This window comes from Macrotis lagotis, chromosome 4, assembly GCF_037893015.1.
Source record: "Macrotis lagotis isolate mMagLag1 chromosome 4, bilby.v1.9.chrom.fasta, whole genome shotgun sequence".
Taxonomy (NCBI): Eukaryota; Metazoa; Chordata; class Mammalia; order Peramelemorphia; family Peramelidae; genus Macrotis; species Macrotis lagotis.
In genome coordinates, this window is record NC_133661.1 from 190,942,051 (window position 1) to 190,969,152 (window position 27,102).

A 27,102-nucleotide genomic window follows, 5' to 3' on the forward strand; every position below is an offset into this window, starting at 1 on the left:
TAAATGATTTGATCAGGAATATACAATTGACAGAGTTGTTTCAAACCACACTTCAAGTCAAATTGTTTATTTGCCATAAGTTATATAAAAAAGTTTGAATTTAGTGCCTTTTATGTCAGTATTATAATATGTTTATTTTTATCTCTTCTGTCCAATTGTGGAAAGATAATACTTTTACAATGACCAGACCAGCTGGGGTGTTCAGAAATTTTTTTATTCAAGTGTGGAAGTTCTCTGTGGGTCAAGTACCTACCTTAGCCACTTGGGATTTCCTCTTGGAATGTATGTATTGATGTTCTAATAAAACCAACTTATTTTTTCCCTCAGCTTTACCCTTTAGAGATGCTCATGATTACATGTTAAAATGAATGGAATGCATCAGTATTTGCCACCTTTGGATATACTGTGGGTCTCTCTCCCTTCATCATAAATTTCATGGTAACTTTTAGAAAAATATATTTCTTTAAGGAGGAATCATTTTTTTTCCAGCTGACTTCTTCCTCCAGGCCTCCTTTGATAGCTCAATTTCAAGGCTGCTGGTAGAGGCTAATGGCTTTTCTAAAGAATGATTACATGAACTTGAATCAATTTTTGTCCCTGTCTCCTTCATTCACCTTGCAACCCATTTATCTTGAAATTTTAGAAATATTACTATGAAAAATGGTTAAATTTTCAAAAATTAACCCTTCCCAAAGAGGGTGATGATGGTAAGTTTGAGTTATCTAGAAAAATTAAGTTGGATAGAACACCTCATTCCCCATTTATTCTTATAAAGGAGGAAAGGGGAATGGTAAATGGGTTTGGGAGCCTGCTTCTGGAGAGTCATGATGATGTTTAATACCTTGGAGTATGCTGTGTGATGATGAGGAGCCTCTTTGATTGACTTCATAACTAGAATTGAAGGAGCATTAAGAAGGTTCTAGTTGACTTGAACCTCATATTTTTACTTTGTTCCTTCCTGCTGGCATTTCAGTGAAAGAAGACAGTGATATAAGGAGAGAGATTTATTTGTGGCCCACAAATACAGGCCTGAATTGTTTTTATCCTGTATTTGTTTTTTTGTTTTGGATGAAGAAGATGGAAAATTATGACTTTTTCAGTTTCAAAAGGTCTGGAAAACTACCAATAGGATGTCTGGAGGTGGAGTTCATGGTAGTGTTTGGAGCTAGCTAGTTCAGTTTTGAGACTGAGAAGCAAGGAATGGTAGATGAGACAGAGGTTCATTTAATGGTGATGGTACCTTTGGATGTGCATTTGTCAAGGACCATTGGTGTATAGAAATGACATTGAGTCTGAACCTATTCTCCTCAGGGACCAATATGATATAGGGGAGAATGTGCCTACAAAATAACGAGAGGCAGAATTGTTTGTATATCTGTTCTTGCTATGGCTTGCTTCTGTAAAAGATAATTAATATGATTTGGTAAATGAAACTGGTTGACAGCTAATAGTGAGGACAACACAGTGGAACAGTGACTTAATACAACAGAGTTAGAGAAAGACAGCCCCAACCCTTCACATAAAAAAAAATGTTGAGTAAATAAAAAAAATAGGTGAACCAACAGTTGTCTTTTAAACTATACTATTTTAAGTTTTAAATTTAATTTTCATTCTTTTTATCTACCTTCTTTATTATTTGTTTTTATCTGGAAAAAGCAGAATTAGCAATGGAAAGAAAACTAAACTGTATGAAGATCTTTAAAAATAGAATGTGACCATTTTAAATGGTCATTCTCGAGACAAAAGCCAGATCAAATGATTTTTGATGTCTTTTTTAGATTTATGTTTTAATGGTTTTCTGCAATACTGTTTCATTTAGTGTGGATTAGTGAATATACAGGGTTTTTATAGAATGGCAGGGTTCTCAGAGATAGTCTAGTTTGGTCCCACATTTACAAATTAAAGAAATAGTCTAGAGATATTAAGTAACTTGCCAAAAATACTAAATTGTCAAGATTTAGATCCAGGTCCTTTGACATTAAATCCAGATTTTTTTTTTTCCATTGCAGAATGTAAAAATATTTTCTATCCAAATTCTCTAGAATGCTTACTATTCTCCTGATATTTTTCCTGAGGTACAATTGTCAGAAAATCTTCCTGGATTCTTCTGGAATCAAGGAAGGGGGTCTTATCCTTTTATTATGTCATGCACCCTTTTGGAAATCTGGTGAAGCCTATGGACTCTTTCTCAGAATAATACTTCTAAATGCATAAAATAATATATGTAGGATTTCAAAGGAAATTAATTATGTTGATATGCAATTATAAAAAATATTCAATATTCACAGATCCCAGATTAAGAACCTCTGGTCTAGTGGCACCTGGCTATTCTCCTTTACAAATGGGAAGTCATTCCATGGAATGAATATTTTAAATATTATCCATCTTAGATTTTTTTAATTTACTTTTTGAATATAAGTCCCCAAGAAATTATATGAGTGGCCACACTTAATTCATACCTACTAAGAAATAAAAAGCAAACCATCAGGTGGATTTAGTAATATGTTTTATTCAGTCCATGCTAGTTTAATCCATTAGTTAAATAGTAAATTACTCAGTAACTGAGGGGAGAAAAATCTCTTCTTAGTCATACTGTGCAATGGAAATCATATATATATATATATATATATATATATATAGTCATGCAAATTCAGACTATAAAATAATAAATTTTAATTATATTATAATCCTTATAATTATGCAGCAATCACTTGTTTTACATAGTTAAGCAATGAATTCACAGGATTTTTTAAACACATTCTTCTACTTTTATATTTATTTTTGTCATTGAACAAATATCTACTTTTCCTCCCCCCTCCCCCAGTGTGGGGAAAAAATTCCAAATAAAACTCTATAATAGATATGCAATAACACAAAACAAATTTTTATGTTGACAACATGTTCTCATCATAAAAACTTGTTTTTATCACCTTGGATATTAAATGTACATTTCACCAATCTGTTTTTTAAGTCTAGCATTGATTACAGTTCATACATTTTAAAATAAGTTTTATTGGAGTCTTAAATCTTCATAGTTATCCTAAATATCCTTCCCTCTTTCCAGAGAGCCATTTTATATAATATAGTTTTTTTAAAGAGAGGAATAAAAAATTCATAAAACTGATCTCACACTGAAAAAAATCTTAAAGTTCTACCCCCACAAAAGCATAGCTTTGATGTATTCTCTCATATGCCTTCAAGTCCTGCTTGAACTTTATAATTTTGTTCACTGATCTTTTGGTTTTTTGGTGTGTTGTTCTTTCCATTTACATTGTTTTAGTCATTTATGCTCTGTTTACTTCACTCTTGATCAGTTACTAAAGATCTTTCCATACTTCTCTGTATTCATCACACACATATTATTCTTTATGGCACAATAAATTTTCATTATGTTCATATAACACAATTTGTTTAACCTTTCCCTAGTTGAAAGGCAACTTTGTTTCTAATTCTTTGCAATCATAAAAAGTATTACTATAAGGATGGTTTCCTTAAGATATAATCCCAGTTCAAAGGGTATGGGTGTTTATTTTATTTGCAAAATTTGAAATTGCTGTCCAAAATGGTTATAACATTTCACTGCTCCATCACTGTGCATTAGAGTGCTTATCGTTTTACTATCTCTCTGTCAATGACTACTGCCAAATCCCCCAGATCACACCCAGTTTGAAGTCCTTATCTTGCTTCACAAACCATCTCTCTTCACTCATTCACCAGTAGAACTCTTCCTCCTCCTCCTCCCAAAGCAAGGCCTCCAACCCGTTCCCCCTTTATCACACCCCTCTTTCTTCCTACCCACTCCCCTTCAGGCTCTTCTCTTACTGAGCCTACACACAAGGTTCACCTTCCCTGCAATGGTAGTTCTCAATTTGACTCAGACACAGCACACATTTATCTTTATCCTTCTGCTCCCTATTTTATGTATGCTGTCTTGTATAGTAGTCTCACCAAAAACAAACAAACAAAAAAACTCCAACAAAACACCAATTCACCTGTAGACAAAGTGTCTTTAGGCCTATCTACTTTGCCCCAGGTCCTCCTCTTTACTTTTCTGTCCACTGGACTTCTGCCTTATCAGGGTCATTGATTTTTCTTCTTCCTGAGATCTGATAATTTCAGTCCTTTCTTCCTTTATTTACCTCTTACCATCTCATACTCTTCTATTGTTTCTCAAAGTATTTTAGTATATTGCCCTGCTGAGCAATTTTCAGCATACCAGATTATGTCTTTGCCCCAAGTGCCTTTTGGGTGGACAGAATAGACACCAGCTTGGGTATGGAGTACTTTTCCTTAAGCTTAATGGAGGGTGTCCTGTTCCATTCTCTCTGATCCTTAGTTCTCCTGTCTCTGTAGTTTAGTGAACTGCCATAGTGATGCTTTGGGGATGGTTTTTGGAGTTTGGGTCTCTGAGGATCTTGGAGGAAGGGGAGTGGTGCTGATGAAATGTGGTGTTGAGCTGTATTTTGAATCCAGAACCTTTTACCTGGTTCTTCTTTAGTACAGATTTGGTAGACCAGTGCATTACATAAGTCCTCTCCAGTTCTTTGACCTGGCTCAAAAAGATTTCTGCCGCCTAGACTTGGTATGCCCATTTTACTGGGAACAGGAAGGGGGGGAGAGAAAAAGGGAGACCTAGTTTTGGGGTTGGGTTTATTGGGAGCTGGAAGGGGTCAGCTAATACACAACCTTGATCTGCTGGTAGCATAGGGAGTGCTGAGTGAGTTCAATATAGAAGTATTTTTTCATCTGAGGAAAACCAAACTGATTTATTTTGCTAATTGAAGATAACATTAATCTCCTTTGGTTGTTCATGAGCATTTGTTATCTACCCAGCCACCTTGGCACAAACTCTTGGTTCTGAAGCTGGGGTTCAGGAAGAATTTAGTGCTAAAAATATCCCCATTGTCTTTCCAGCCACATAAACCCATCCACACTGATCTAGAAGTACAGTGTGCTGTGTACTCCTTTTTGGGTTTTTTATTTTTGCATGCAGATATTTTAGGAAATTGTATTTGGTATTTGGTAATTGACTGTAACCTATTTGCTTTAGTGATTGACTTTATCCTATCTGCTGCTACTATCTATGAGATTTTGTTTTGCAAGGCAATGGGGTTAAGTGACTTGCTCAAGCTAGGTAATTAAAAAAAAATTTTTTTTTGGCAGTGTAATGGGGTTAAGTGATTTGCCCAAGGTTACACAGTTAGGCAGTTATTAAGTGTCTGAGGCTGGATTTGAACTCAGGTACTCCTGACTCCAGGGCTGGTGCTCTATCTATCCACTGTGCCAACCTAGCAGCCCCTATCTATGAGCTTTCAATTTTTTTTCTTTTTAAAAAATTATTTAATTTTACAAGCATTTATTATCTTTCCCACTGTTCCCTCCTCAACTGAACAATGATTTTTCTTAGAAAAGAGAAATAACAAAAATAGAAATCTGGCAACACATTTCCACATTGAACATGTTCAAAAAGTGTCTCATTCTACTTTTGATTCCATCACTTCTCTAGGAATAGCGTATTTCATCTTTAGTACTCTGGATATGGCTTATCATTGCATTGATCATTAATTTTAAGTCTTTGAGAACCATTTTCTTTATGATATTGTCATTTTATTATTTTCTTTATCCTACCTTAGTTTAATTCTCTTTGCATTATTTCATGAAAAATCTCCCAGCTTCCCTGGAAACTGTCCATTTCATCATTTCTCATTCATATACTATATGATATGCCATATATTTAATATGCCATAATTTGTTTAGCCATTCCCCAGCATGTGAGTATCTCTTCAGTTTCCAGTTTTTGACTACCACAAAGAAATGCAATAAACATTTGTGTGTGTGTGTGTGTGTGTGTGTGTGTGTGTATACACATACATATATATATATATATATACTTGTCTTCCTATAACTTTTCCAGCATATGTCTTGCCTTTGCTAATCTAATGGGTGAAAGGTAATATCTCATATCTGCTTTAATTTTACTTTAATTAGTGATTTGAACCACTTTTTTATTAGACTATAGATTGAATTTTTTCCTTTAAAAACTGCCTATTGGGGCAGCTAGATGGCACAGTGGATGGAGCACCGGCCTTGGGAGGACCCGAGTTCAAATCCAGCCTCAGACACTTACTAACCCTAGCTGAGTGACCTTGGGCAAATCACTTAACCCCATTGCCTTGTAAAGAAAAAACAATTCAACCAGAAAACCCTGCCTACTTCTATTCTTTAACTATATGCATCTTTTGGTGCACAACTTTTATTTTAAATTTGAATCTAGTCCTTATATATCTTGCATATGTGATCTTTATTATGAAAAGATTTTATAAAGCTTTTTTTCCCCAGTTGCCTATTTACTTTCTAATTTTAACTCATTCATTTCTGCAAAACCTTTTTATATAATAAAAGCTATCTTATTTATCTTCTGTGATCCTTCCTAACATGAAATCTATCTAAAGATCTTCTGTGCTTCTCTAGTTTACATTATGTCACTGTCCCTAATGTGTTTCGTTATATCATGTTATACCATCCAAAAAAGTATTATTATCCCTATTTTACAAATGACAAAACTGAGACTTTAATACAGATCAAGTGATTTATCTAAGGGCCACACAAATACTAAGTGATAGAACTGGAACTTGAATCTAGATTGTTTTACCCCAAAGTGAGCATGAATTAAAAAAATTAAAACTTTTTTATATTTTTGTTATTCTGAATTTGACAGACTAAAAATATGTGAACATTTTCTAGTACTCACTAATGTTTTTCTAAAAACAGAAAAGGAAAATTGTATATGTAACCATGAATCTCTATTATGTATAAATTGTTATTTTAAAATTGATATTGCATTTAACATATTAGTTTCTAAAACTGTCCTGCTTATTTATTTCTCTCTGATCCTCTGCTTTTTTCCATCTGTTTTGCTTTATTGATAATCATATTATATTCATTTTCTTCCTCCATTATGATTATTCCCTCAATTCTCTCCTGCTTAAAAGCTCCCTCTTGTTATTCCTATAGTTAAATAAAACAAATCTCCATGTTCTTGATAAGTGGATTGCTATTTCCTTCACCAGGAGACTGACCACCTTTTGTCATACTCTCTATCTTGGGTAACCCTGAATGGCATTGCTTATAGTTTCATTGAGCTATATAAATCCCTTTTCCCCACAATAAGGCAGTGATCCGAGATGGATTCTTAATGTTAGAATATAAGGTTGCAGTTATCTGCTAACTGATCCTAGTGAACAGAAACAGAACAAAGTGTCCATTGCTTTTTTTTAAGACCTTGGGCACAGAGGCCATTACATTGGAACTATAATTGTCAAAATATCTTTCAATTAACAAGCATTTTTTCTCTCTTCAATTGAAAACAAAAATAGAAAAACAAAGGCCTGTAACAAATTTGCCTAACAAGAAATAAAAATTAACCACTTTAACTATACCTCAAAATCCGAATCTCCAAAAATGTTCTGCGGCTATTATCTTTGTCTAAAAGTGGGTGCCATATTTCACTGGTTCCCTGTAATCTTGTTAGGTTGTTGCATTGATGAGGGTTGTTAAGTAATTCAAAGTTGTTTGTATTTATTATGTTGTTACTGTATAAATTGCTGTATTTCTGTTCATTTTGTCCTTTATTAGGTCATAGAAGTCCTCTCAGGTTCTCTGAAACCATCCCTTCATTTCTTATGGCACAGTAGTATTCTGTGTTGTTCATGTGCTTTTATTTGTTTAGGCTTTCTCCATCTGATGGACATTACTTATTTTTATTTCAGAAAAATGTATAAATATTTTTATGTGCATGAACACATATTTTAACCAAGAAGATTTCTTTATCAGCTTTATTTAGATGTTAATTATCCTGATGAAAATGCAAGGAAATTTACTTCTACAATTTCTTTCATGTACTATTTCTATCCTTAAACATTAAATTAAATGACCTAGAACCAATTAATCCATTAGACTGTGAGCTCCTTGAGATCAGGAATTATTTTTGACTTTTCTTTGTATCTTTAGTACTTAGCACAGTGCTTGTTAGGTAATAGATAATTAATGTTTACTGACTGATTGATTCCAGCCTCTGCTACCAGAGACCAAGGTTAATTCATAGAATTTATGATACATTTTTTTCTTTTCTTGTTTTATAGATGGTTACTTAACCCAATGCTATTTTTTTTTTTTTTTTTTTTGGCTAGGCTGTGGGGTTAAGTGACTTGAGCATGGTTACACAGCTAGGCAATTATTAATTATTTGAGATCATTTTTGAACCCAGGTCCTGACTTCAGGGCCCACTTTGTCCACTGTGCCTCCACATAAGCCCCCACATTATCCTTTTAGAATAAATTGGATATTGATGAAGGGTAAAAATATTTTGGGTATGGTATAGTTTGGGAGCTCATTTGAGTGTGATGAATTCAAGGACCAAATTCAAGATAAGGAAAATTCTAGGAAACTCTGACTCAGATGTGTTTAGGGATTAAAAAAGGGGGGATTATTTTCATATTTAGCAGAAGCTAAAGGAGAGAGAAAAATGAGGGCAGTGGGCTGATTCTTTAATGAATGAGCAATCAAGAAAGTAAAGACAGCAGGAATGGCAGTAGTAGGAAGAATCATATAAAGACGAGGAATTAGGGACAGCTGCACGATCATATTTGAAACCAGACTGATAACAGTAGCATCCATCAGGGGTTAAGGCTGGGCTTCTATTGAGGAGCACCACATGTTGTACATGCTGGGAAAAGGGTAAGAGAAGAATTAAGGGGAGGGAATTGGGATAATTCCCACCATCTCAGTGGGGTTATGTCTCAAAGCAGTTGAGATATTTATATCTCAGTACCCTTGGTACACCTTTTATAGAATAGTGTGTTTGAAAAAGGAGCTAAAATATTTACATTGATTTTGGTAAAGAAACTAAGACAATTTATATTACAATTGGGGTTGACGTACTAGATAACAATGGAATGGAAATCAGATGCCCAAGGATAAGCAAGGTGAGCACAGATGTCATATTTCTCTTAATATTTCCTTTACTTCAATATGAAAGGCAAAAGACAGCCAGAGCCAGTAAAGGACTTACACTGTAATGAGTTCCTTATGCTGTATGCACAATTATATAATACAAACTACATACAGGATAAATTGGAAATAATTAACAGAGGAAAGGAATTAGAATTAAGAGAAAATGGGAAATATTTCTTCTAGAAGGTGGAATTTTAGCTGGGACTTGATGGAAAAAGCCAGAGAAGCCAGGAGGTAGAGGTGTCCTGGGGAACAGCCTATGAAAATGCTTGGAGTAAGAATTGGAGTGTCTTGTTCAAGGAACAACAAAGAGGATAGTATCATTGTATTGAATCATGTAAGGTGAAAGAAAACTTGAAAGAGGTGGCATTAGAGGTACTTAGGATTGCTTTTTTTAACTTTTTTTAAATTAATATTTTATTTGTTTTCCAATTATATACAATAATGATACCTACCTATCATTTTTTATAAGGTTTTGAATTTCACAATTTCACCCCCATCTCTTCACAGAAGGCAGTCTGATAATCATTACATTGTTTCCATGCAATATTGATTGAAATTGAATGCAATGAGAGAGAAATCATATCCCTGAGGAGAAAATAAAATGCTAGAGATAGCAAATGTAGTACATAAGACACTTTTTTAAAAAATTGAAGATAATAGATTTTGGTCTTTGTTTAAACTCCATAGTTCTTTCTCTGGATACAGATGATATTCTCCATCGCAGTTACTTTATTAATTTCTTAATTAATTTTTTTTTTGCAAGGCAGTGGGGTTAAGTGACTTGCCCAAAGCCACACAGCTAGGTAATTATTAAATGTCTGAGGTCAGATCTGAACTCAGGTCCTCTTGACTCCAGGCTCAGTGCTTTATTCATTATACCAACAAGTTAGCTGTCTGTATTGATTCATAGATTGTGAACTTGGAGGACTGAGAGAGGACAGTAGTATCTTTGACAGTAATAGAGAAGTTTGAAAGGGGGCAGTATTTGGGGAGAAAGATAATAAATTCAGTTTTGGACATACTGAGTTTAAGATGTTTATAATGACATCCAGTTTGACATGTCTAATAGACTATTGATGGTGTGTGATTAGAGATTGTTGAGAAGTTAGGGATTGGAAAAATTTGAGAATCATCAGCCTAGAGATGATAATTAAAGCAAAGGAAGCTGTTGAGATCACCAAATAGTAGAAAGCATATATATCTATATCTATATATCTTGTTTGTGCATTGTTCTTTTCATGTTGTTTCCTCCATTATATTTTGACTCCTTTGAGAGCAGGGATTGATTTTACCTTGCTTTGTAGCTCCAGCAGTTAACATAGTGTTTGGCACTCCTTGTTGAAATAGGAATTGTATTATGTTGAACTCTAAGGTTCTGTGATCTGTGAAATGATTATAGTTTTGATTTTATTGAATTCTTTTAGAGAATAAGGTGAGTTGTGGATAGAATGCTGCCCTTGTGCCCCCCCCAGCTATATATCATAAACTGTATAATGGAGTTATTTCCTTCAGAGAATATGATGTTACCCTTTATCCCCGCAACTCTAATTCTTATTGTCTTCTCTTTGCTTTATGCCTTAATGTTAATGAATTTTTAATAAACACTTGTCTCCTTTGATAAAATACTGAACTATTGAAGACAGGTATTAGTTTCCCTATGATAAAAAAGTTATAAAGGTTAGCATATATAAAACAAACGCTTATTTTCCCTGCTTCAATCATGTTTGTGCTTATGTGAATTTTGAATCTTAGAAATGAATTCTTGATAGTTGCTTGGCAACCATTATTTTGCTTCCTAGTAGTATATTTCTACCTTGATGCTCTTGTGCTTAATCTTCTAGTCATTTAAAGCTTTTGTTCCAAGTAGGATTTGTCAAACACATTTGAAATTAGGAGACTATTAGAAAAATAAGTTCAGAATTCTCATTTTAAAAGTGTGTATTGCTAGTGACTCCCCTTTGTTTAATCCATGCCCATTTTAACCAGAAAGATCAATTGGTTTTGGAGGAGTTATATCCATTAAATGAACATGTGCTCTGTCAGACATGAAATCTAATTAAATTTTGGATAATTTTAAAATCTTAAAATTTTAAAATAAGAACAAGTAAAATTATGTCTCAGTTCCTAAGCATTTTAAAAAATACTTTGAGTTCCTTACCAAATGACATCTTTTTGTTGTTTATATATGAATTACTATCTAGCAGCCAGTATAGCAGTTGGACAGTATAAGAAGTAAGGATTATGTTTTTATAAAATGTTGAGGCAAGGGAGAATATAATGAAGGCTAATAGAGAGTAGGAGTGAAATTAGAATGAATAAATCAATATCAGTATGAGCAGAATGGTTTGCAGACAGACCTAATTATTTTGTAATTCCCTAATGAATAATTTTCAGAAATGAGGAAAATCAAAACAGTATCAACTGTAACTTCTCTTTTACCCCAATGTGTGTGTCTAGTTTAAAAAGTGACTTACACTGATTAAACTTGCACTAATTTTGCACTAAACTTGCACTAGATTTTCCTTTCACTGATTAAACCTAGATTTTACTTTTGAAATTTCTGATATTAGTAGAATTATCTTTTAACTTACTTTGAACATATTACTGAGAGATTTGTAATTAAGATTGATACCTTTCATTCAAGTATATTAAATGTCCTCTTAGGCATTCCAAATAAATAAGAAACTGGCTCTTAGAATTGATAGGTCTTTGTAATTTCTTAGATGACTATGCACAACTTTAAGAAAATCATAATAAGCCATGTGATGTAGTTGGTAGTGAGTCAGCATTGACTTCATTCCTTTTATGATATATATTACTTGTATGATGAAGATTGTTTCACTTATCAATTCCTTAGTCACCTCTTTAAGACTGTAACATTAAGTGACAAGTTGCTCATTTACAGTTGTGGAAGGAAATTCTATACATGTAGTTTCCTAGGAAAATATTTTTTGGAATAATGCACCTTCCTCTCAAAGAAAAAGAAGGAAAAAAAACTCATATCTGAAAAATCTGAATTAATAAGAAAGACAAATTCAAGTAATTATTTATTTAAAATAATAGCTTCACTTCTAGTCAGCCAACAAGCACATATCAAGTCCTTATTATGTCCTAAGCCCATTGCTGAGAAAGTTGGGAACACAAATACAAACAAAAAAGAATCAGACCCTGTCCTATGGGAGCTTACATTCTAATAGAGGAAGACAACAACACATCAAAAGGCACTGAAAAAGGTTGAGGAAAGAGCTATTCATCCTGGGCATGATTGGAAAGTTTGTCTTGTAGCTTGGTGAAAAAAGTTCAAAAAACTTCCAGGTTTAAACCCTTTCCTCCCAAATTTCTCAGTTCATTTCTAAGTGGATTTTATTGAGAAAAATTAAATTTATATAACAAATGTTCATTAAACAAAAAAGCAGGATATGTACACTTGCTACTGAAGTACATAATAGCAGTATCATATAGTTGCAGATTGCTTTACAGATTACAAATAAAATTCTCATAATATTTTATCATTCTGAACATTACAATGAGATAGACCCCATCTCTGGAATTCATTTTATGTTTAAATGACTTGGTTGTACAGGTCTCACAGCTTAAAAAGTGGACGGGGAGGCTAGGTGGCTCAGTGGATAGAGCACCAGCTCTGGAATCAGGAGTACCTGAGTGCAAATCTGGCCTCAGACACTTAATAATCACCTAGCTGTGTGGCCTTGGGCAAGTCACTTAACCCCATTTGCCTTGCAAAAAACTAAAAAAAAAAGTGATGGGACTAAGATTCAAATCCAAGTCTTGCAAGTCTAGTTCACGTTTTATTATACTATGCTGCCTCTGAATGCTAGACTTAAAGAATATGAAAGTACCTTTAAAGTTTTGAAAATGTTGGGGCAGCTAGGTGGAGCAGTAGATAGAGCACTCCTGGAGTCAGGAGCACCTGAGTTCAAATGCAGCCTCAGACACTTAATAGCTGTGTGGCCTTGGGCAAGACACTTATAACCCCATTTGCCTTGCAAAAACCTTAAAAAAAAAAAAAAAGAAAGAAAGAAAAGAGAAAGAAAATGTCAAATGTCTCAGAAACTTCATTTTATGTGCCATGTTAGTAATTTTTTTCCCCTCTCATAGCATGTGGCTATATTTGCAACCTGTATTCCATATCTTGCTTTCTCATTTGTGGTAGTAAAACACAATATTTAAAATATAGTAATATTGAACTGTACATACTTGAATGCTGCTTGTGAATATAGTTATTGAAAGAGAGTACTTATATTTATATTTACCTGGTATTGTCCTGTTATTGATTTTTAAGTGATACATTATAATACTTTGATACTTCATTAGTCATGTGACTTGACTGCAGATTATAATCTATCCAATTTCTTCTCATTCTGTGAAATTATTTTCCATATTTTTGGTAAATTGTCTGTTTATGAGGTCCATTATTTGTTCACATGTTTGAGCACATAATACTGAGAGTTAGTATGTGGCATTGTATGGAACTCTAGCAGTTATTATTCTCTACAGTAAAATATACCATAAACTCAAATGCCAAAAGATGTAATTTATTTATATAGGTGCTGATATTTTAGTCATTGCTTTGTACACTATGCAATCAGTATTGGAAGTAAGACATAGTTACCAAGGATACTGGCTGACTATTCAACTTGGCCTTATGGAATGGTAATAGCTTTATCTTATAAAAAACTATAGATCAAAGCTGATCCTGAGGTATTCAGACTGAGGATATAGATCTCATTTATTTATTTATTTTGCAATTTTTTAATTTTGAATTTTTTACAATTTTCCCCCGATATTGCTTCCCTCTCCCCACCCCCCATAGAAGGCAATCTGTTAGTCTTTAAATTATTTCCATGTATACATTGATATAAGTTGAATGTGATAAGAGAGAAATTATATCCTTAAGGAAGAAAAATAAAGTATTATGCCTGATTATTGCACTAATGGAATGAGCAAGTCCATCAAGGTTGGTTATCACCCCCATGTTGCTGCTAGGGTGCATAGTGTTCCTCTGGTTCTGCTCATCTCGCTTAGCATTGGTTCATGCAAATCCTTCTGGGCTTCCCTGAATTCCCATCGCTCTTGGCTTCTAATAGAACAATAGTGTTCCTTCACATACATATACCACATTTTGTTAAGCTATGCCCCAATTGAATGACATTTACTTAATTTCCATTTCTTTGCCACCAAGAACAGAGCTGCAATGAATATTTTTGTACGTGATTTTTTTTATACATTATTAAAATATTCTTGTTCAAGAGTAAATATAATACTCCCCCCCAAAAAATATAGACCCTCATGAGAAATAAAGTAAAGGAAAGAGAAAAAAATGTGTTTCAGTCTGTGTTCTGATACCATCAGCTCTATCTCAGGTGGATCACATTCTTTATGATGTATATCATAAAAGTTACTTCCATATTTTTCCAATGTTGCTGTTACTGATTGTAATTCCCTCCCCACTACCATCTATTATATTTTCTCTCTCCTTTCACTCTATCCCTCTTCTAAAATGTGCTTTAGGGTAGCTGAGTGGCGCAGGGTGAACTGATCACCGGCCCTGGGGCCAAGAGGTCCCAAGCCCACATACCACCTCTGAGACCCAGCAACCACCTGGCCCTGTGGTCCCAGATAGGCCACCCAATCCCAGCCCCTTGCAAGAAGTAAAAAGAAAATGTCTTATATCTGACTATTTTCTCCTATAATCTACCCTCTCCTCTTAACACCTATATCCCCTCCTTCCCCCTTTCCTCCTTCTCTCCTTTTAACTCTAGATGTGTATACCCTGTTGTCATTTCTGATGAGAATGCAAAAGCTCTTTGTAAATATATATATGTGTATATTTTATATGAAATTTCTTAGCCTATTCTACCTCTCCTTTCTCTTACTCCCAGTGCAGTTCCCTTTTCCTCATTGACTCCATTTTTACAATATATTATATCTTCAAATTCAACTCTCTCCTGTGCTTCATCTATAAAAGCTCCTTCTACCTGCTCTATTAAATAAGAAGTTTCATATGAGTATTATCAGTATCACTTTTCTATGCAGGAATACATGTAGTTCATCATCATCATCATCAAGTCCCTCATATTTTACCCTTCTCCTCTACTCTCTATGCTTCACCTGAGTCCTATATTTGAAGGTCAGACTTTCTGTTCAGCTCTGGTCATTTCAATAGGAACATTTGAAATTCCCCTGTTTCATTGAAAGTCCATCTTTTCCCCTGGAAGAGGATGTTCGGTTTTGCTGGGTAGTTGATACTTGGTTGCATTCCAAGCTCTTTTGCCTTCCGGAATATTATATTTCAAACCCTATGAGCCCTTAATGTAGTTGCTGTTAAGTCCTGTGTGATCCTGCAGGTCCATGATACTTGGATTGTTTCCTTCTGGCTCTTGTAATATTTTCTCTTTGACTTGGGAGTTCTGGAACTTGGCTATAATATTCCTAATTTTTTTTTTTTTTATCTCTTTCCAGGGAAGATCAGTATATTCTCTCAATTTCTATTTTGCTCTCTGCTTCTAGGATATCAGGTAATCTTTAAAAATGAGGTCAAGGCACTTTTGCTGAACATGACTTTGAAGTATCCCAATAATTTTTAAATTATCTTTCCTGAATCTGTTTTCCAGATCAGTTGTTTTTTCAGTGAGATGTTTCACATTTTCTTCTAATTTTTCATTCTTTTGGTGTTGAAGAATTGTGTCTTGACTTCTTATAAAGTCATCAGCTTCCTTTAGCTCCATTCTTCATCTGAAGGATTTCTTTTCCTCAGAGAGCTTTCTTATCTCCTTTTCTATCTGGTCATTTCTGCTTTTTAAAGCATTCTTCTCCTCAGGAACTTTTTGAGCTGTTTTATCCATTTGGTCTGTGCTGGTTTTTAACATGTTATTTTTTTCAGCATTTTATTGGACCTCCTTGACTTAAGCTGCTGACTTCTTTTTCATGTTTTTCCAGTATCTCTTTCATTTCTTTTCCCAATTTTTCTTCTACCTCCCTTATTTGATTTTCAAAATCTTTTTTGAGCTCTGTCATAGCCTGAGCCCAAATTCCATTTTTCTTGGAGTCTTCAGATACAGGAGCTTGAACTTCCTCATCTTCAGATTGATTATTTTGATCCTTCTTGGGATTGTAGACAAAGAATTTCTCAATGGTGTTCCTTTCTTTTCTCTGTCTACTCATTTCTCCAACCTGTGCCTGGTTTTGGGGTGCTTCCTGAGTTTTTAAGTATTGTTGGGGCACTTGCTTTGGGTTTTTTTTTTTTTGTGACACCCCACTGGGACCTTTATTCCTCCAAGGTCTTATGCTCTCTTGCATGTGCTTTGATATGTAGATGACCACAGGCACTTCCCTCTTCCCTGGAGCTATGAGGAGGGGCCCCTGCTATTTTAGTATGGAAGGCCAGACTGCATCCTGGATCTCAGTGTGGGCAAACAGCAAAGTCCTTCCCCAGGGAGAGCAGAGAGATTTCTGTAGTCTCCACTGACGCCCTTACCGTGCTGTGCTCTGGAGGTGCAGGCTGGTTTCCCCAGATTCCTGCTGTAGGTTCTTGCCACAGGGCTGCTCTGTGGCTGTTGCTCCTTACTCCACACTCATTCTGGTGCAGCAGAGTTCTCTCAACTCCCCTTCAAGCTATTCTCGGTGATCCCTGGGCTGTGCTGGGCTGTGCTGAGCTGTACTGGGCTGTGCTGAGCTGTGGCTGGGACTTTTTTCTCAACTCCTGGTCCTGGTGAAACACACCTTTCCCACGGAACTTCTAAGTTATCTTGGACTAAGAAAATGTAACATTCAGTCTTTCCACAGGTTCTGCCCCTCTAAATTTTGGTCACAGTCATAATTTGATAGCTTTTGGAGTTTATTGGGGAATGAGTTTCTGGGAAATGCTGCCTTCATGCTGCCATCTTGGTTCTCCCCCTCTCTTCCCCCAGATCTTATTATTTAATAGAAAGATGATTAAAATGTGAGCAATTGGCAGACTATCTCAGTGCTTTGACTCTTACATTTTTTCAAGTATGATTAATATCTGTCCTTTATATACAAAGATGATAATGTGGACCTCCCATAAGTAACATAGAGCATTCTAAATTATTTTTCTACTGACGATAGATTTACTTATTCATTACTTTTGCTCTGTGTTTCTTTTTAACCATTTTTTTGTAGAATAGTTGAGCATAGATGTGAAATCTTCAGTAGTGAAAGAGCAAGACCAATTAACTCACAAGACACTAAAAGTATTATTTTAGTTTCCTTGGCATTGTTGTCATCAGTTGAGCTGACAAGACTTAGACAATATACATCCTTTTAAAGTTTGAAATTAGGGGTTGGTAGTCAAGATGATGGAATAGGAGAAATACAAGCTAGCTCTTCAACTCCCCCAAAGGAAAAAAAAAACCCCATAAAACTCTAGTTATAGAGCAAAAAAATGTACTAGACTGACTCCTGTTTGGGAAATTCAAGAAAAAGTAACAGTGACTACTTTTCCAGCCCAGATTGGCTTAGGGAGACAGAGAAGTTTTTGGATAACTGGGATATAGAAGTGAGCCAGCTATGCAGTTCACTTTAATGCAAATAAAGATTAGAAGAAGTTCCAGACCTTGTGCCAAAGAATCGTAATCTCATGCTGTGTGTGTAGAAACTGGTGCCAACGAATACTTTTGTGACTTTTACACTGGGAGCAGAGTGTGGTCTCAATTCCAACTTCTAGTCTAATATGAAACCTGTAGAACAATAATCAGGGCAGGACCGAAGGAGAATCTGCATTTCTGTACCTCAAAACCAGTAGAACTTCTTTTCTTCCTCCCCAATCTCCATCTTTCCCCTCCTAATTCTCTGTAGAGTAAGATAAATTTCTAAACTCAACTGATTGTATAATGTTATTCCTTCTTTGAGCCAATTCCAATGATAGTAAGATTGAAACAATTCTTACCCTCTTCTCTTCTTTCCCTGTTCTGTAATAGGGTTTTTTTGCCTCTTCATTTAATGTAATTTACCCTATTCTGCCTTTCTCTTTCCCCTTTCCCCAGTACAATCCTTTTTTTAATGTCTTAATTTTTTATATCAATCCATCAAAATCAACTTATGCTCTCTAAATATATTCTAACATAAAGTTCTTAAGAGTTACAAGTATCACCTTCCCATGTAAAGATATAAACAATTTAATTTTATTGAATGATATTTCTTTTCTTTTCCCATGTTTACCTTTTAATGTATATTTTGAGTCTCATATTTGAAGATTAAATTTTTATTCAGCTCTGGTCTTTTCATCAGGAAAATTCATCTATTTTGTGGAATGTTCATATTTTATCCTGAAAGAATATGCTCAATTTTGCTGAGTAGTTGACTTTTTTTTTTAGGTTTTTGCAAGGCAAATGGGGTTAAGTGGCTTGCCCAAGGCCACACAGCTAGGTAATTATTAAGTGTCTGAGACCGGATTTGAACCCAGGTACTCCTGACTCCAGGGCCAGTGCTTTATCAACTATGCCACCTAGCCGCCCCTGAGTAGTTGATTTATAATCCAAGCTCTTTTGCCCTTCAGAATATTATATTCTAGACCTTTCGATTCTTTAATGTTGATGCTTCCAAGTCCTGCACAGTCCTCATTGTGACTCCTTAGTATTTGAATTGTTTTCTTCTGGCTTCCTGTAGTATTTTCTCCTTGACATAATTTTGGAACTTAGCTATGATAATATTTGTGGTTTTCATTTTGGGGTCTCTTTCATGAGGTGATCAATGGTTTCTTTTAATGACAGTTTTGCTTTCTGGTTCTAGAATATCAGGGCAGTTTTCCCTTGATTTCTTGAAAGATTTTATCCAGACTCTTTTTTTGATCATGACTTTTAAGGTAGTCCAGTAATTCTTAAATTATCTCTCTCGTATCTTTTCATGGTCAGTTGTTTTTTCAATGAAATCATATTTTCTTCTATTTTTCATTTTTTAAAAATTTTGCTTGGCTGATTCTTTTTTTTTAAATTTATTTAAGACAATGGGTTAAGTGTCTTACCCAAGGTCACACAGCTAGGCAATTATTAAGTGTCTGAGGCTGGATTTGAACTCCTGACTCCAGGTCCAGTCTCTATCCACTGTGCCCCATAGCTGCCCCTGTTTGATTCTTGATGGTTTATTAGCTTCCAGTTCTAGTTTTTAAAGTATTATTTCTTCAGTTATCTTTTGTATCTCCTTTTTAATTTAGCCATTTGTATTTTAAAGGGGTTTTCTTTGTTTTCTTCAGTGCATTTTTTCCATTTGGTCAGTTATATTTTTTAAAGAGTTATTTTCTTTTTGTATTTTGCCCCAGTTGTGTCTTTTAAAGTAGTGGTTTTCTTCTGTCAATTTTTGTGCTTCCTTTTCTTAACTGTTGAATTTCTCTTGCATTTCTTTTTCCAGTTTATCTTCTTAAAATCCTTTTTTGAGCTCTTGAAGATTTTTTTAAACTTGAGGCCAATTCATATTTCCCCCTGGAATTTTTCTTGCTTTTTCTACCATTCTCTTCTGAGAACGCTTTGTTATCTGTTTTATTGCTGTAGTAGCTTTCTATGGTCTGGGCTTTTCTCTGACTTTTTAAAACTCATTTTGAACTGTACTTTTGGGCCACAGAGGGGATTGTTGGAGGAGGGAATTGCTCACAAACTTTCCATATTGGGGCAAAGCTAGTGAATTTGGGTTGCCTGGGCCTAGTTGTACCAGCTACACAGGAGTTCTGGGCTCTCAATTTGTCATCAGCACTGGTGTTGAAATTTTCACTGTTGGCATGCTGAGTCAGGACCTGGGACCTTGGTTGCTGATCTTTAGTGAGACCGAGAGCTTCCCATTGGCTTCCTCCATTCCCTGCCTGCACTGGGTTCTGCTCTCTGTGCTGGGCAGTATTACCCCTCCACCTGATTGAGATAGACCTTTCTTGAATTCCTTTCAAGATATCTTAAGATGGAAGTGCTTTACTTTGTCCTTTTGTGGGTTCTATTGCTCCAGATCTGATTAGAGGCTTGAGTAATGTTGTTTCTGAGGGCAGCTAGGGAGTGCTTAGGGAAGTTTCTGGCTTCTTTCTACCAGTTTGGCTCCCTGCCTCCCCTCACCCCCATCCCAGTAGAACTTCCCAGTAGTCATCTGCTGTTGCTCAGACCCATGTCTTGAACTTGCAGATTTCAGATCATGGGGGTGGTGATCACTTTTGCCTTGGATCAGTCTACTTTGAAAGCACTGAAATCTTGAAAATTTCTCAGCCTCTGCTATCATTGAGATACTATCTCTGAGATATGCCTACTACCCCCAAGAAAACAACAGCAGCCCAGATGTTTCCTCCAAATGTGCCACAAAGATCAACCCAAACATTAAGCTGAAGTCAGGAAGAAAGTGGCTGGGAAAATGAATAAACAAAAGAGAATCCCATAATAAAGGGCTTGTTATGGTTCCAGGGATGTTCAATACATAAACTCAGAAGAAGAGAATGATTACAAAATGTCTACAAGCAAAACCTAAGAAAAATTTAACTTGAGTAAAATTCAACTGAAATGCTGAGAAGAAATGAAATAAAAGTTACAAAAAGAGACTTAAAATTTTTTTTTTTGGATTGAAGTGAGAATACTAGAGGAAAAAACTGGAAAAGAAATGAAAAACATGAAAAACTGAATTGGAAAAGCAATTAGAATCTTGCATAAGAGATACAACACTTCAAGCATCATACTCCCTGAAAATTAGAATGGATCAAATAGAAGTCAGTGATTTTATGAAACAAGAAGAAATATTAAAACAAAGCAAGATGCCTAAACACATAGTGAAAATGTAAGATATCTCATAGCAAAATCACAGATCTAAAGAATAGATTGAGGAGAAAATATTGTCCGATTACCTGAAAACTATGACCAAAATAAATGTCTGCACATCCTATTTCAAGAAATCTCTAAACTTCCTGAATCTCTTAGAATTAGATAGAAACAATCCATTATTATTCTCCTGAAAGAAATCCCTAAATGAAAACTCTTTAGGAACATGATAGCCAGAAGCCAGACCTTCCAGATCAAAATAAACTCTACTGACTTCATAGTTGATCCAATGAATTGACCTCCTGGTTGGTCCATGAATAAAACACTCCCATTTCTTTTCTCCTGGCATTTTCTCTGGCTGTCCCTATTTCTGGAATGTTCTCCCTTTCCTGAAGTCCTGCCATCTTCTCTGTCTTCCTTTAAGTCTCAACTAAAATTCCTTCTTTTTCCTAGAAGTCTTTCCCTATCCTTCCTAATTCTAGTGTCTTTCCTTTGTTAATTACTTTCTATTTTAATCTACAAATAATTTGCTTTGTATATAATTGTTTGCATGCTGTCTTGTCCATTAGATTGTAAGCTCCTTGTCTTTTACAAAACCCTTTTGTATTCTCTGTGCTTTGTATTGCTCCTGGTAGAATAAGATTTTAGTTTAGTATTGTTAGTAAAGAGTAAAAATAATTCATGTGCCACCCTACTTGAAAATCTTGATTTTTCTGGACTGTTTTTGTTTCATTCTCATTGTTATTGATGAAAGATTATAATCACCACATAGCACCTTCAGAGATGAATCCACATGAAATTCTGATTATATTGCAATATATATGTGTAATATATATATTGCTGTTAATTTATTTGATCTGTGTCTGACAACAGGTATATTAATTCAAAGGATACCACTGCACCAATAATGCCACTAGCCCTACGGAGTTTGACATGCATAACTGCAGATGGAGTACTTGTGAGAAAATAACTTTTGATACTCCCCTCCTTGTCTCCACAGAGTACTAAATGACCAATTTCAGATTTCAACATCATTACAGTAACTTAAAATAATTTATATTTTCATAAGTGATAATCAAATAGTTGTAGATCTGATTCCTCAGAACTTCACACAGTTACAAACCACAATTAAACCCATTACTTATAGGAGAACTGTTAAGGACATTTTTCAAATTCCTAGCACAGAGAATATAGATATTATATTATACTTTTTATATTAAAAACCTCATGACCAGGGCATCTCGGTGGCACAGTGTGTAGAACACCAGCCCTGGAGTCAGGAGGACCCAAGTTCAAATCCAGTCTCAGATACTTAATAATTACCTAGTTGTGTGACCTTAGGCGAGCCATTTAACCTCACTGTCTTGCAAAAAATAAAAAAATAATAAAAACCTTAATGACCATAGACCCCCCAAAAGAATAAAGTCCCAGAGTCTCATTTATCACAGTAGCAGTTAAAGATCTTCACAGAGCATGTGGGTAGGGAGTTGGGGAGACCCTGAAAGCAAGATTCATTCATTCAAATGCTAGTAACTGGGTATGACTATCCAGAAAATACCCCAGTACTCTTGCCAAAGAGGCAGAGAAGTAGGTTTTGTCTTTAAATATATTTATCAGAATTAGGTTCAAAACAAAATCAAACTAGCAAATTTAACAATGAAAATATATAGGGTTCTATGATCTCATTAATTAAATAAGTTGGACCAATAGTTGTTAACATCTGATTATTGTACTAGCTAACAGAATGGAAAATTAAAATCACAAGCAAAACTTAAACTAGTTTGGAAAAAAAATTCTTTTGTTCTTATTCAGCATTAAAGTAAAAACAAATCCTTAAGATGTAAACTTATCAAACCCAATTGATATGAAGTATTTTAAGTATCATACATAAACCTCAAAAGGTTCTTAGAAAGGCAGTATTGTTTTTTTTTTTAAATAAAAAGATGGTCACAAAAGGACAAGGGTTTTGTTTAAGCCCATTTAAGTTACCCTTATTAAAACAAAATTATCAGAAAGCAATAATGCTTAAGTATTACATAAGAGATCCATTTCACTTAAACTTTTTTCATTCATTCTCTTTGTCAACAGTGCAATTTTAAATTCCTAAATGTTTAGTAATAATCCTACTACTATTATTTGCTACTATTTATCAGTATTTCTAAATATAACATTTAGGACTCTCAAAATAACATGGCCACATTTATGCATTTTAAAACTTAAAAATTTATTGTTATATATTTATCTTGAACTCTTTCTTCTAGTTTAAATCCAATTTAATTTTTCATTCTTTTGGTTTTGAAGTATTGTGTCCTGATTCCTCATAAAATCAGCAGCCTCCCTCAGTTCTATTCTACATCTGAAGGATTTGTTTTCTTCAGAGTACTTTCTCATCCCTTTTTCCATCTGGCCAATTTTGCTTTTTAAAGCATTCTTCTCCTCAGGAACTTTTTGAACTGTTTTATCCATTTGACGTATGCTGGTTTTTAACATGTTGTTTTCTTCAGCATTTTTTTTTTTTTGGATCTCCTTGACTAAGCTGCTGACTTCTTTTTCATGTTTTCCCTGCATCTCTCTCATTTCTTTTCCCAATTTTTCTTCTACCTCCCTTACTTGATTTTCAAAGAGCTCAATTTTGAGCTCTTTTCATAGCCTGAGCCCAATTTCTGATTTTCTTGGAGTCTTTAGATGCAGGAGCTTGTACTTCCTTATCTTCAGTTTGAGTGTTTTGATCCTTCTTGGGATCATAGGCAAAGTATTTCTCAATGGTGTTCCTCTTTTTTCTCTGCTTACTCATTTCTCCAGTCTGTGCCTGGTTTTGGGGTGCTTCCTGAGCTTTTGAGTATTATTGGGACACCTCCACAAGGATCTCTGTGTGTGAGGCCCTGTCTTCCCTCCTGGTCTGTGAATAACTGTAAGCGTACCCCTCTGCCTTGGGGCTGAGGTGGGGGTCCCCTGCTGTTCTATGTGGGGCCTAGACTGCGATCAGGATCTGAATGGGGTTAGTACCCCAGAGTCCTGTTCCAGGTACAGAGGACAGAGAGCTTGGTAGTCTCTTTCTCTCTCTCCATTCCCCTCCCTAGGCTCAGCACTCATGCCCTGGGGGCTCCTGCTTACCAGCTCTGCCTGCTTCTGGTTCCTGGATCTGGACTGCCTTGGCCATGCTACTGGCTGAGTGCCCTGAGGGTTAGGCTTCATGTGCTCACTCTAGCAGAGGTCCTACCCCCCATTCCCCAAGTTGCGCCTGGTGCTCCCTGGGGTGTAAGTCAGGAAACTGCTCCTGCTGCCATGAGCCGGGGCTCTCAGCACCCTGATGCTGCCTCTGGGAGGCTGAAGTTCATTTGCTCTGGTGGGCCACCTCTGATCCCAACCCCGTGGAGCCACGCCTTTCTTCTCTTTTCCAGGTTACCTTGGGTTGGAGAACTGCCTCACTGCATTCCTCTGTGGATTCTGTCTCTTGAAAAATTAGTTAGAGTCCTTAGCTTATAAGCTAAAACTTATAAGTTTTGAGTGAGAGCAACTAAGAGATGGTCCTCTTCTGTCCCATCTTGACTCTGCCCCTTAAATCTAATTTAAAGGGAGTTTTGCAGTTTCTAGCTGAAGCCAAGTCACTTAGAAAATTAAAAATGCTCCTGGGGGCAGCTAGGTGGTATAGTGAATAGAGCACCTGTCCTGGAGTCAGGAGGACCTGAGTTCAAATTCGGCTTCAGGCACTTAATAATTGCCTTAGTTGTGTGATCTTGGGCAAGTCACTCTTAATTCTATTGCCTTAAATAAATAAAATTTTAAACATGCTCCAGCATGGAGTTAGACTCATCTTAACAAATGATGACTTCCTAAATTAGATGATAATCTGCTATTGCTTATGAATTGTAAATTAGTCTTTTAAAGCAATTAAATCCCAAACTCAAACAAAGGGAATAATTCATATTTTAGAACTTTCATTTCATTTAGACTGGGGCTAGAAATTAAACTCATGGATGTAATTTTTCTCAAATGTTGTCAAATAGAGTTTTAGATGAGTAATTTTGCATTCTAAATTAAAACATGTTCTATTACATAAATACACACATGAAAAAATTACCTTAAAAATCAAATTAAAAAAACTTTCAGAATCTATTCTAATTATTCATAAAAGTAACACACAATTTCAAGTTACTTCTCTCTTGTTTTAAGGAGGCCTGGTTTTTAAGGTGACTCAGCTTTCTAAGGAAGAGAGAAAAAGTATCTAATACAGTATTCATTATTGTAAAACAATATTTTAGCAGATCTTTAAAATTTACTTTATGTATTTTATTTTTAAAACCTCAATTAGGGTAAACCAGTGGCTCAGTTTCTTTAAAGAGTTACAACACATGGTTAACCCATTCACTATCGATTAAATTAATTAAACTTCCATGTATATCCAAATTTCCTTATAGGAAATTTTCTTAAAGAGATAAAAAGCAAGCATGTGACCGTCAATCAGATGATTTTCACTATGATCCAGGGAGGCATCTCCCCTTAATTCCCTTTACAAATGAGATATCTTGGTTTAAAACTCACTTAAATGTTTCAGTAATACTAAATTTCACTTAAAATAAGATCAAAATAGATTATACCTAGATTATCTATTATAGAAATTCAATTTATAATTTCAATTATTTGGCATTATTTGATTTGCTATATAGCAAAAGGAAATTTGAACAGATGGCCTCCTCCATCTTGATTCCTTAAAAAGCTAAGATTCTGTCTACAAATGGGGGTGATTCCTTAAAACGCTCCACTACTTTAACTGTCCCCATTTGTACTTTTCCCAAAGATTTTTAAACTACAACACAATCAAAAATTGCATATAAAGTTTTAGTCTTAAAATTTTAAATTATATATAAGGGAAGAATCCTATGCTCCACTTTTAATAAATTCAAAATACTCATGCCCCTTTGGCATGACTAGACTTGCAGGAGTGGGGGAAAGGTGATGTCAGGTAGGTGCCTCCATAAAGATAAGACTAATTCTGAAGTAGAAAAGCTCAGGATTTTTCTTTCATAAGCCTGCAAAATTCACACTTTGAACTTTTTCCTGAAGAGACAATAAGCTACTTTAGGACAGGCTGAATAGCAAAGCTCTAGACGAAAGTACCAGATGGAAAGAGAGAAAGGAAAACAGTTATAGGAGCTGACTGGGCTTAGGGCTTAGACTCGAGTGAGTCCGGCCACATGGAGAAGAGATCATATTTTTCCAGCAGCATAGGCTGAGAGAATATGGTTCTAGCTTAGAGAGAGAAAATGACCCCCCTACAAAGAAGAGAGAGAAAAAGAGAGTGAGAGACTTCCACTCCCTAAGACCTTACTTAAATGTGTTTCCATAGTGAGTTGGACAAAGCTGGTGCTTGGGGAGTGGTTTACCACCTGGCTCCAATAGTATGCCACAAGGGCAGTCCTCCAAGGAGTGGCTAAAACATTACTCATTGCACATTAGTGTCATTCTAGGCTCTAGTATGGGTATGACCTTTAAGTCCAACAAGGCCATTTTCCTGTGCCCTGCTTCAAAGGGAGCCCTCCCCCCCACCCCGCCCTCAGTGTTAGTCTACCATTAACTTGTGGTACATTTCTGAATTAAGTATTTTACAACAACTTTTTTCACAATATTATTATTATTTCTATTTTGTAAATAAAGAAGCACATTCAGGGACATTGAGTCAGGGATACTCAAGAACTGGGGATAAAACCCCAGTCTTCAGACTCTAAATTCAGGGTTCTTTCTCCTATACTATACTTATTCCAGGGAAATTGAACCAAGTCATCACCAAGCTCCATATAGTGATGGGCTTCTTCTATTTTTAAAGTTGCTATTGATGTGGTATTGAGAAAAATTGGGTTGATAGAATAAAAAGTTTAGAAGCATTTATAAATGGAATGGAGAAACATTTATTAAACTTTTTCTAAGTGTATCAACACTGCATGCAAGACTGGGGATAAAAATAGAAAAATAATATAGCCCTTGATTCAAGGACCTAACATTCCAATTGGAGAAGACAACACATAGTGGAGGGAGAATTCAGTCTTAAGGAAGAAGAAAAAATCATGTGGTTCATAGAGTCTGACAGACAAATCAGCAAGACAGATAAGACCTGGTGGCCTTAGGGAATGATGCAGGACAGATAGTCCCAGACATATTTTGGGAAGGAAGTGTGAACCTGAGGATTGTAGAGGAGTAAAGGTCTGGGTACCAAAGACAGAACTGGGGGTCAGCATCTAGCCAAGAACTGTTGGCCAGCACTGGTGGGTACCAGGCAATGAAGATCGATATGGGCAGAGGATAGTCCTTTGGCCTCTTGTTGGCATGTGGG

The 27,102-nt window shown here is 35.4% G+C and overlaps 1 protein-coding gene and 1 pseudogene across 1 annotated transcript in view; both read left to right on the top strand.

Moving 5' to 3' along the window:
* Positions 1-27,102, top strand: part of AVEN (apoptosis and caspase activation inhibitor) — a 235,629-nt gene that overhangs the window by 104,603 nt on the left and 103,924 nt on the right. The gene's annotated exons all lie outside the window — the stretch shown is intronic.
* Positions 1-27,102, top strand: part of LOC141521981 (uncharacterized) — a 43,542-nt pseudogene that overhangs the window by 13,487 nt on the left and 2,953 nt on the right.